This window comes from Tursiops truncatus, chromosome 5 (genome assembly GCF_011762595.2).
Source record: "Tursiops truncatus isolate mTurTru1 chromosome 5, mTurTru1.mat.Y, whole genome shotgun sequence".
Classification (NCBI taxonomy): Eukaryota; Metazoa; Chordata; class Mammalia; order Artiodactyla; family Delphinidae; genus Tursiops; species Tursiops truncatus.
The window spans coordinates 91,271,202-91,281,264 of record NC_047038.1 but is presented as its reverse complement, the minus strand read 5'-3'; positions in this window follow the sequence as shown (position 1 = coordinate 91,281,264).

The window sequence follows — 10,063 nt, the reverse complement described above, 5'->3', positions numbered from 1 at the left end:
ACAGGCCTCTCCCTGTCGCGGCCTCTCTTGTTGCGGAGCACAGGCTCTAGACGCGCAGGCTCAGTAGTTGTGGCTCATGGGTTTAGTTGCTCTGTGCCATGTGGGATCTTCCCAGACCAGGGCTCGAACCCGTGTCCCCTGCATTGGCAGGCGGATTCTCAACCACTGCGCCACAAGGGAAGCCCAGAGCAGCATTTTTAGTGGAGATATCAGTGAGGTGGTTCTCTTTGGCTTCCAGGGAGTCAAGTTTAGAATGCCCAGAACTTTAATAATAGCCAGAGTGGCTGGTAGAAGTATGGCATCTAATAAATCTTGAATATATGGGCCATTTTAAGTTTTATCCCTGTTAGACATAAGGAAGACGTAAGGAAATCTCTCTGCTTCCATAACATTCCAAAGTTATGAGCTACTCCAAAAGTGTTTCTACTGTCTGTATGAATATTTGCAATTTTGCCCATGGCTGAACTATAGGCTTGTTTTGCCCATGGCTGAACTATAGGCTTGAGTAAGAGCGTATCATTCAGCCTGTTGTGCTGAGGTAGCCAAAGGCAAAGGTGCTCCCTTGATAACTTCCAAAGAAGTTGCAGTTGCATATCCAGCACAATATTCACCATTTTCATCTTTTAAATAAGAACCATCAGTAAACCATGAAGAATCAACATTTGTTAAAGGGGTTTCTTGAAAGCTGTAATAGGGAGTCAAGAGATGGTCTGTCAGAGTTAGGCATGAGGAGTTTAGTCCATAGAGGAGGGAAGAAGGGTGGCAAGGTTAGGGATATTACAGTGAGCAAGAGTGATATGGGGTGCAGTCAACAGGAGCATTTCATAGGGAGTAAGACGTGTTGCTGAAAGATGTTGGATATGGTTGGAATTCAGAAGGGCTTTCAATAGCATGAGGAACAAAGATGGTCAGAGAGGAACCCATGAGTATTTCTTAGTTGGCCTTTACTAAAAGGGCAGTGGCAGGAATGGCTCAGAGGCAAGGGGGTATCCTTAGGCCACAGGGTCCAGCTGCTGACTGTGATACCCTATTGGTGATGGTGATCTCTGTGTTTCTAAATAAGCACCCTGAGGGCATTTTCTTCCTTTTCATAGACCTAGAGGAAAAGGGGGAGTTGATAATTAGTGTCCAAGGGCAGAGAGATTCATTAAGCTTTCCTTTAGGATTTTAAAACCTAGATCATCCTGATCTTCCCAAATAATAGGATCAGGCTTAGTGTTTTTCAACAAGATGTATATAGGGGCTGAACCATGAGAGAAAAATATGAAACCCTGTTACGATAACAGCCAGCTAACCCAAGAAAGCCTCGTAATGGGCATTTAGTTTGGGGCTTTAGGAAATTCAGGATGCCGTGGAGCCTTTCTGCATCTATGTATAGTCCTTGTTCTGAAATCAGATGTCCTAAAAAGCAAACTTGAGTTTGAACAAACTGTAGCTTCTCCTTAGAGACCCTATGTCTCTTTGAGGCTAAAAGCTTTAGCAGATGGATGCTGTCTTCCCGTGAGGAGGCCTGGGAAGGGGAGCAGAGAAGCAAATCATCTACATATTGTAATAGTTTAGAACCTCTAGGAGATTTTACATCGTCTAAATAAGCTTTTAGGGTTTGTGAGAAACAAGAAGGACTTTTACTTAAACCCTGGGGCATTACTGTTCAGATGTATTGTTGTCCTTCCCAAGTAAAGGCAAAGAGATATTGATGGGCCTTATCCACAGGGATGCTAGAGAAGGCACTACACAAAGCAATCACGGTGAGAAGCTTACTTTCAGTAGGGATGGGAGCTGATAAGGTATGAAGGTTGGGAACAGCAAGGTGAAGAGGGATAACAATATTGTTTACAGTATGGAGGTCTTGGACAAATCTGTCTGCAGCCATTGGGTTTCCTGGTAGGTGAAATAAGGATGTTGCAGGGACTGATACAAGGGATTATAACCCCCTGGGCTTTATAATCCTCTGTGATTGGTCTGATTCCCTGTAAGCACTCTTTATTTGTAGGGTATGGATTAATTCTGGGGAAAGGCTTTGAGGGAACAATTTGGGTGTTTTTTTTTTGGCCATCACTTTATTTTTTAATTAAGTTATAGTTGATTTACAACGTTGTATACGTTTTAGGTGTATAACATAGTGACTCACAATTTTTAAAGGTTGTATGCCATTTATAGTTATTATAAAATACTGGCTATATTCCCCATGTTGTACAATATATCCTTGTAGCTTATTTTATACCTAGTACTTTTTGTGGGTGTGGGTTAGCCAGTTTGCTAAATTAACCATGTCTATTAAGCACATAGTTTCCCATCTTATTCTAATTCTCTTTGCCAAAAGAGAGAAGTCTCAGTTTAGCTCATTAGTGAACATAGAGTTAAAGGCCACCCATGTGGATTCGACATCCATGGGGAGACCAGAATTTTCCTTAAAAATAATCTGGAGTAGACTATAATAATCATGCATGGGTTCATTTTTTTTTTTAATTTTTATTGGAGTATAGTTTCTTTACAATGTTGTGCTAGTTTCTACTGTACAGCAAAATGAATCAGCCATACATATACATATATCCCCTCCCTTTTGGACTTCCTTCCCATTCAGGTCAGCACAGTGTATTAAGTAGATTCCCTGTGCTATACAGTATGTTCTCATTAGTTATCTATTTTATGCATAGTATCAATTGTGTGTATGTGTCAATCCCAATCTCCCAGTTCCTCCCACCCCCCTCTTTTTCCCCTTGGTATGCAAACATTTGTTCTCTACGTCTGTGTCCCTATTTCTGCTTTGCAAGTAGGATCATCTATACCACTTTTCTAGATTCCACACATACGCATTAATATACAATATTTGTTTTTCACTTTCTGACTTCACTCTGTATAACAATCTCTAAATCCATCCACATCTCTACAAATGACCCAATTTGTTCCTTTTTATGGCTGAGTAATATTCCATTGTATATATGTACCACATCTCCTTTATCCTTTCCTCTGTTGTTGTTTTTTTTTTAATTTGTATTTTTAGCTGTGTTGGGTCTTCATTGCTGCACGTGGACTTTCTCTAGATGTGGCGAGTGGGGACTACTCTTCGTCGTGGTGCACGGGCTTCTCATTGCGGTGGCTTCTCTTGTTGCGGAGCACAGGCTCTAGGTGCACAGGCTTCAGCAGTTGTAGTGCGCGGGCTCAGTACTTGTGGCTTTTGGGCTCTATGCATGCTTCGTAGTTGTGGCACATGGGCTTAGCTGCTCCGCGGCATGCGGGATCTTCCTGGACCAGGGATTGAACCCGTGTTCCCTGCCTTGGCAAGTGGATCCTTAACCACTGTGCCACCGGGGAAGTCCCTCCATTCCTCTGTTGATGGACATTTAGAGATAAACCCACGCACCTATGGTCACCTAATCTCTGACAAAGGAGGGAAGAATATACAGTGGAGAAAAGACAACCTCTTCAATAAATGGTGCTGGAAAACTGGACAGCTTCATGTAAAAGAATGACACTAGAGCACTCCATAATATCATACACAAAAATAAGCTCAAAATGGATTAAAGATCTGAATATAAGGCCAGACATCATAAAACTCTTAGGGGAAAACATAGGCAGAACACTCTTTGACATAAATTGCAGCAAGATCTTTTTTGACCCACCTCCTAGGGTAATGAAAATAAAAACAAACAAATGGGACCTCATTGGGTTTTTTAATGCAGGCCTGAATTTTGTTCCAATCAGCAGCTTTCAGGAAAGCTCTAAGGACTGCTAAGTGGAGTCCCTTAGCAATTGCCTGAGCCTGGTCACAAAATAAGGCAGGAGGTTAATCTCCCACTTGTTATTCTAGAGATTTTTCAAGACGTGACCAATCAGCAGTCTTCATCCATTGTTGGGTTCCACCTTTGCCGAAAAGCGTGTGGACTAGTTGATATTAAGTCTGAGAAACCAGGTTGAAAAGTCTGGACAATTATATTAAATTCCTCAGTGAATTTATGAGGAGCTTCAGTAACTTTAGGAAAACCTTTGACTATGGTTTGCAGTTCAGTCTTAGTTCAGGGAACATAGGAGATTAGGAGCTTAGCATTAGGATCCTAGGAAGGTTTGATTTTTAAAGGTGCAGGTTTTAATGGGTTGAGATGAGGAGGAAGTAGGGAGAGGTTCAGAGAACAAGGGAAGTTCAATGATAGGGTTGAAATGAAAAAGAGGAGGGTACAAAGAGGAAAGAACAGGCACAGTAGGAGAAGGAGAAGTTAGCACAGGAAGTGAAAAGGGAGAAGAGGCCTCTGATGCTTTTTTTACATTCTTTTAATTTTTTATTTGCCTCAATCATAAGTGGTATTCTGTAAAAGAGGCAGCTTTAGAGTCCTGATTGCACTTGGAAGCCTTGAGGTACCTTGTTTTTTTTTTTTTTTTAAATAAATAAATTTATAAAAAACAAAACTCCTATGGTTGTTAGCCAAAACTCAAAATAGAGGGCCACCAGCTGGAGATTTCCAGACCATCTGCAGAAAGGCCTACTCCGTCATACCAGCTGAACCTCTCATAGCTGCTCTTCTGTGTAAAAGCCCTGGGGCCAAGCTTCTGATGAGATGGCAGAAAGAACACTGCAGAGATCACGACCCACTGTGGAAATCGGCAGTGGACCCCCTTGAAGGTATGCAAATACAATTCTAACTTAAACCTTTAAATCAGGACAGATATTAAAATTTGCGTTACTGTTCATCATGTAATAGCAAACCGACACTAAAAACTTCTGCAAAATAGGCATCCCATTCATTTTGTTGTGCTTTAGAACCATGGTCTTCTGTTTTAGTTCTGAGAAAAACAGGTTTGGGGAGGTCAAAAGTTCCCCACAATGGCCACTGAAGTTCTAAACGATCTTTGGTTAGGCTCTTCCGTTTAGTTAAAAATGAGCATGAGGATCAAGATGGCGTACTAGGAGCATGCGGAATTCGCGTCTCCTCACAACTAGGGCACCTACGAGGCACTGGTTGGGGACCCGGACACCTAAGGTGACGGGAGGAACCCCCAGGGACTGAGTAGGACGTGGGGCATGGGGGGAGTGAGGGGGGAGGAGAAGTGGAGGCGGGACAGGACCGGTGCCCCTGAGGGGCAGCTGGGGGAGGGGAAGGGGTCCCACACCCGAAGGGGGAAATTGGGGAACCATTGGGAGGGCAGAGGGTCAAAGGGGGAGTGTGGCCAGGTTTCCCCTGCCCACTTGGACCCTCAGGAACCTGTTGAGATCCCGGGCCTGATCCTCTGCCCACCTAGGCCCCCTCCAGCAGCACGGGTCCTGAGGGAGTGGGAGGGGGGAAGGGGGAGCAAAAGTAAAGGCCGGACCTCCGGGACCGGCACCCCTGAGGGGTGGCTGGGGGAGGGGAGGAGTTCCTATACCCAGTGGGACCCACCCACGGTTAGGGGTCCAGCGGCGACGGGGGAGACCCTGGGGGAGACGGTGGGGGAGGAGTGCGAAGGAATGGAAGGGAACAGGACCAGTGCATTCCCTGTCTACTTAGGCACTGGGGAGCCTGTTGGGCTCCGGGGCCTAACCCTCTGCCCTCGGAGCCTCCCTCCTGCCGTGCAGAGCCCAAGCCCCGCCCCTACACCCCCACCCAGGGCCCTACCTCTATACTTGGAGACCCCTCTGAGACCCCCTCCAACCAGCTGGGCCTAAACCCCACCCACACACCCTCACCCAGGACCCTACCTCCAAACTGGAACTCCACACTCCAGAGGCCCTCCTTTCCACGTGCTGCCTCTCCCCTTCCACGCAGATCCTAAGCAGAGGCCCCCTGCACCCCCATGCTTGAACGTCCCCCCCCACCCGCCTAGGTCCCGCCCCACCCTAAACCCCAGCCCTGCCTAAGTTCCACCCCCATAGCCAAGGCTTTTTTTTTTCTTTTCTTTTTTCCTCTTTTAGATTGGGGTTCGGTTTTACCTTGTTGATTCATTGTTGTTGATTCTTTTATATTTTTATTTTTCCTAATCTTGTATTTTTCTAATTTTGTTTTATTCTTTATATTTTGTTAGGGATCTCTCCTTTTGGCTTGTTGCCCCTGCCTCCCCCCCATTTTTTTTCTTTTCTCTGATGTGTTTTTTTTTTTTTAACATCTTTATTGGCGTATAATTGCTTTACAATGGTGTGTAGTTTCTGCTTTATAACAAAGTGAATCAGTTATACATATACATATGTTCCCATATGTCTTCCCTCTTGCGTCTCCCTCCCTCCCACCCTCCCATCCCACCCCTCCAGGCTGTCACAAAGCACCGAGCCAATATCCCTGTGCCATGCGGCTGCTTCCCATCTCTGATGTGGTTTTATTTTACCTTGTTGCAGTTGTTTCATTTACAGTTCCATTTTTCCTAATATATTTTTTATCTTTCTAATTTTATTTTGTTTTTTATTCTTTGATACTGTACTGCTCCTTTTTTTCTCTTTTTTGTAAAAAAAATTTATTTATTTATTTTTGGCTGCATTGGGTCTTCGTTGCACACGGGCTTTCTCTACTTGCAGTGGGGGGGGCTACTCTTTGTTGTGGTGCACGGGCTTCTCATTGCGGTGGCTTCTCCTGTTGCGGAGCACAGGCTCTAGGCATGCAGGCTTCAGTAGTTGCAGCATGCAGGCTCAGTAGTTGTGGCACTTGGACTTAGTAGTTGTGGCTCGCGGGCTTTAGAGCGCAGGCTCAGTAGTTGTGGTGCATGGGCTTAGTTGCTCCGCGGCATGTGGGATCTTCCCAGACCAGGGCTCGAACCCGTGTGCCCTGCATGGCAGGTGGATTCTTAACCACTGCACCACCAGGGAAGCCACCTGTTTTTCTTTCTTTCTTCCTTTTTTTTTTTTTTTTTTTAAAAACGTCACAAAGCTTGTGGCATCTTGGTTGCCAGGCCAGAGGTTGGGACTGAGCTCCTGTGGTGGGAGCTCCAAGTCCAAAACGCTGGACTAACAGAGAACCTCAGACCCCAGGGAATATCGACTGGAGTGAGGCCTCCCAGAGGTCCTCATCTCAGCACCAAGACACAGTTGTATCCAACTTCCTTCAGACTCCAGTGCTGGACGTCTCAGGCCAAACGACCAGTAAGACAGGAATACAGCACCACCCATCAAAAAAAAAAAAAAGAAAAAAGAAACAACAAAAAAAGTATGTTACGGACAAAGGAGCAAGGTAAAAACCTACAAGACAAAATAAATGAAAACGAAATAGGCAACCTACCTGAAAAAGAATTCAGAGTAATGATAATATAGATGATCCAAAATTTCGGAAACAGAATGGAGAAAATACAAGAAACATTTAACAAGGATCTAGAAGAACTAAAGAGCAAACAAACAGTGATGAACCACACAATTACTGAAATTAAAAATACTCTAGAAGGAATCAATAACAGAATAACTGAGGCAGAAGAACGGATAAGTGAGCTGGAAGATAAAATGGTGGAAATAATGGCCAGGGAGCATAATAAAGAAAAAAGAATGAAAAGAATTGAAGACAGTCTCAGAGACCTCTGGGACAACATTAAACACACCAACGTTCAAATTATAGGGGTCCCAGAAGAAGAAGAGAAAAAGAAAGGGCCTGAGAAAGTATTTGAAGAGATTATAGTTGAAAACTTATCTAACATGGGAAAGGAAATAGTCAATCAAGTCCAAGAAGCACAGAGAGTACTACACAGGTTAAACCCAAAGTGAAACATGCCGAGACACATATTAATCAAACTATCAAAAATTAAATAGAAAAAATATTAAAAGCAGCAAGGGAAAAGCAACAAATAACATACAAGGGAATCCCCGTAAGGTTAACAGCTGAGTTTTCAGCAGAAACTCTGCAAGCCAGAAGGGAGTGGCAGGACATATTTAAAGTGATCAAAGGCAAAAACCTAAAACCAAGATTATCCAGCAAGGATCTCATTCAGATTCAATGGAGAAATTAAAACCTTTACAGATAAGCAAAAGTTAAGAGAATTCAGCACCACCAAACCAGCTTTACAACAAATGCTAAAGGAACTTCTCTAGGCAGGAAACACAAAAGAAGGAAAAGAGCTACAAAAACAAACCCAACACAATTAAGAAAATAGTAATAAGAACATACATATTGATAATTATCTTAAATGTAAATGGATTAAATGCTCCAACCAAAAAACATAGACTAGCTGAATGGATACAAAAACAAGACCTGTACATATGCTGTCACAAGAGACCCATTTCATACTTAGGGACACATACAGACTGAAAGTGAGGGGATGGAAAAAGATATTCCATGCAAATGGAAATCAAAAGAAAGCTGGAGTAGCCATTCTCATATCAGACAAAATAGACTTTAAAATAAAGATGATTACAAGAGACAAAGAAGGACACTACATAATGATCAAAGGAGCATTCCAAGAAGAAGATATAATAATTTGAAATATTTATGCACCCAACATAGGAGCACCTCAATACATAAGGCAAATGCTAGCAGCCATAAAAGGGGAAATTGACAGTAACACAATAATAGTAGGGGACTTTAACACCCCACTTTCATCAATGGACAGATCATCCAAAATGAATATAAATAAGGAAACACAAGCTTTAAATGACACATTAAACAAGATGGACTTAATTGATATATTTAGGACATTCCATCCAAAAACAACAGAATACACTGTCTTCTCAAGTGCTCATGGAACATTCTCCAGGATAGATCATATCTTGGGTCACAAATCAAGCCTTGGTAAATTTAAGAAAATTGAAAACGTATCAAGTATCTTTTCCAGCCACAATGCTATGAGAATAGATATCAATTACGGAAAAAATCTGTAAAAAATACAAACACATGGAGGCTATACAATACACTACTAAATAACCAAGAGGTCACTGAAAAAATCAAAGAGGAAATTTAAAAATACCTAGAAACAAATGACAATGAAAACACGACGACCCAAAACCTTTGGGATGCAGCACAAGCCGTTCTAAGAGAAGTTTATAGCAATACAATCCTACCTTAAGAAACAAGAAACATCTCAAATAAACAACGTAACATTACACCTAAAGCAATTAGAGAAAGAAGAACAAAGAGACCCCAAAGTTAGCAGAGGGAAAGAAATCATAAAGATCAGATCAGAAATAAATGAAAAAGAAATGACGGAAACAACAGCAAAAATCAATAAAACTAAAAGCTGGTTCGTTGAGAAGATACACAAAATTGATAAACCATTAGCCAGACTCACCAAGAAAAAAAGGGAAGAGACTCAAATCAACAAAATTAGAAATGAAAAAGGAGAAGTAACAACTGACACTGCAGAAATACAAAGGATCATGAGAGATTACTGCAAGCAACTATATGCTGATAAAATAGACAACCTGGAAGAAATGAACAAATTCTTAGGAAAGCACAACCTTCCAAGACTGCACCAGGAAGGAAAAGAAAATATAAACAGACCAATCACAAGCACTGAAATTGAAACTCTGATTAAGATCTTCCAACAAACAAAAGTCCAGGACCAGATGGCTTCACAGGCGAATTCTATCAAACATTTAGAGAAGATCTAACACTTATCCTTCTCAAACTCTTCCAAAATAGAGCAGAGGGGGGAAGACTCCCAAACTCATTCTACAAGGCCACCATCACCCTGATACCAAAACCAGACAAAGATGTCACAAAGAAGGATAACTGCAGGCCAATATCACTGATGAAGATAGATGCAAAAATCCTCAACAAAATACTAGCAAACAGAATCCAACAGCACATTAAAGGGTCATACACCATGATCAAGTGGGGTTTATCCCAGGGATGCAAGGATTCTTCAATATACGCAAATCAATCAACGTGATACACCATATTAACAAATTGAAGGAGAAAAACCATATGATCATCTCAATAGATGCAGAGATAGCTTTCGACAAAATTCACCACCCATTTATGATAAAACTCTCCAGAAAGTAGGCATAGAGGGAACCTACCTCAACATAATAAAGGCCGTATATGACAAACCCACAGCCACCATCGTCCTCAATGGTGAAAAACTGAAACCACTTACTCTAAGCTCAGGAACAAGACAAGCATGCCCAGTCTCACCACTGTTATTCAACATAGTTTTGGAAGTTTTAGCCACAGCAATCAGAGAA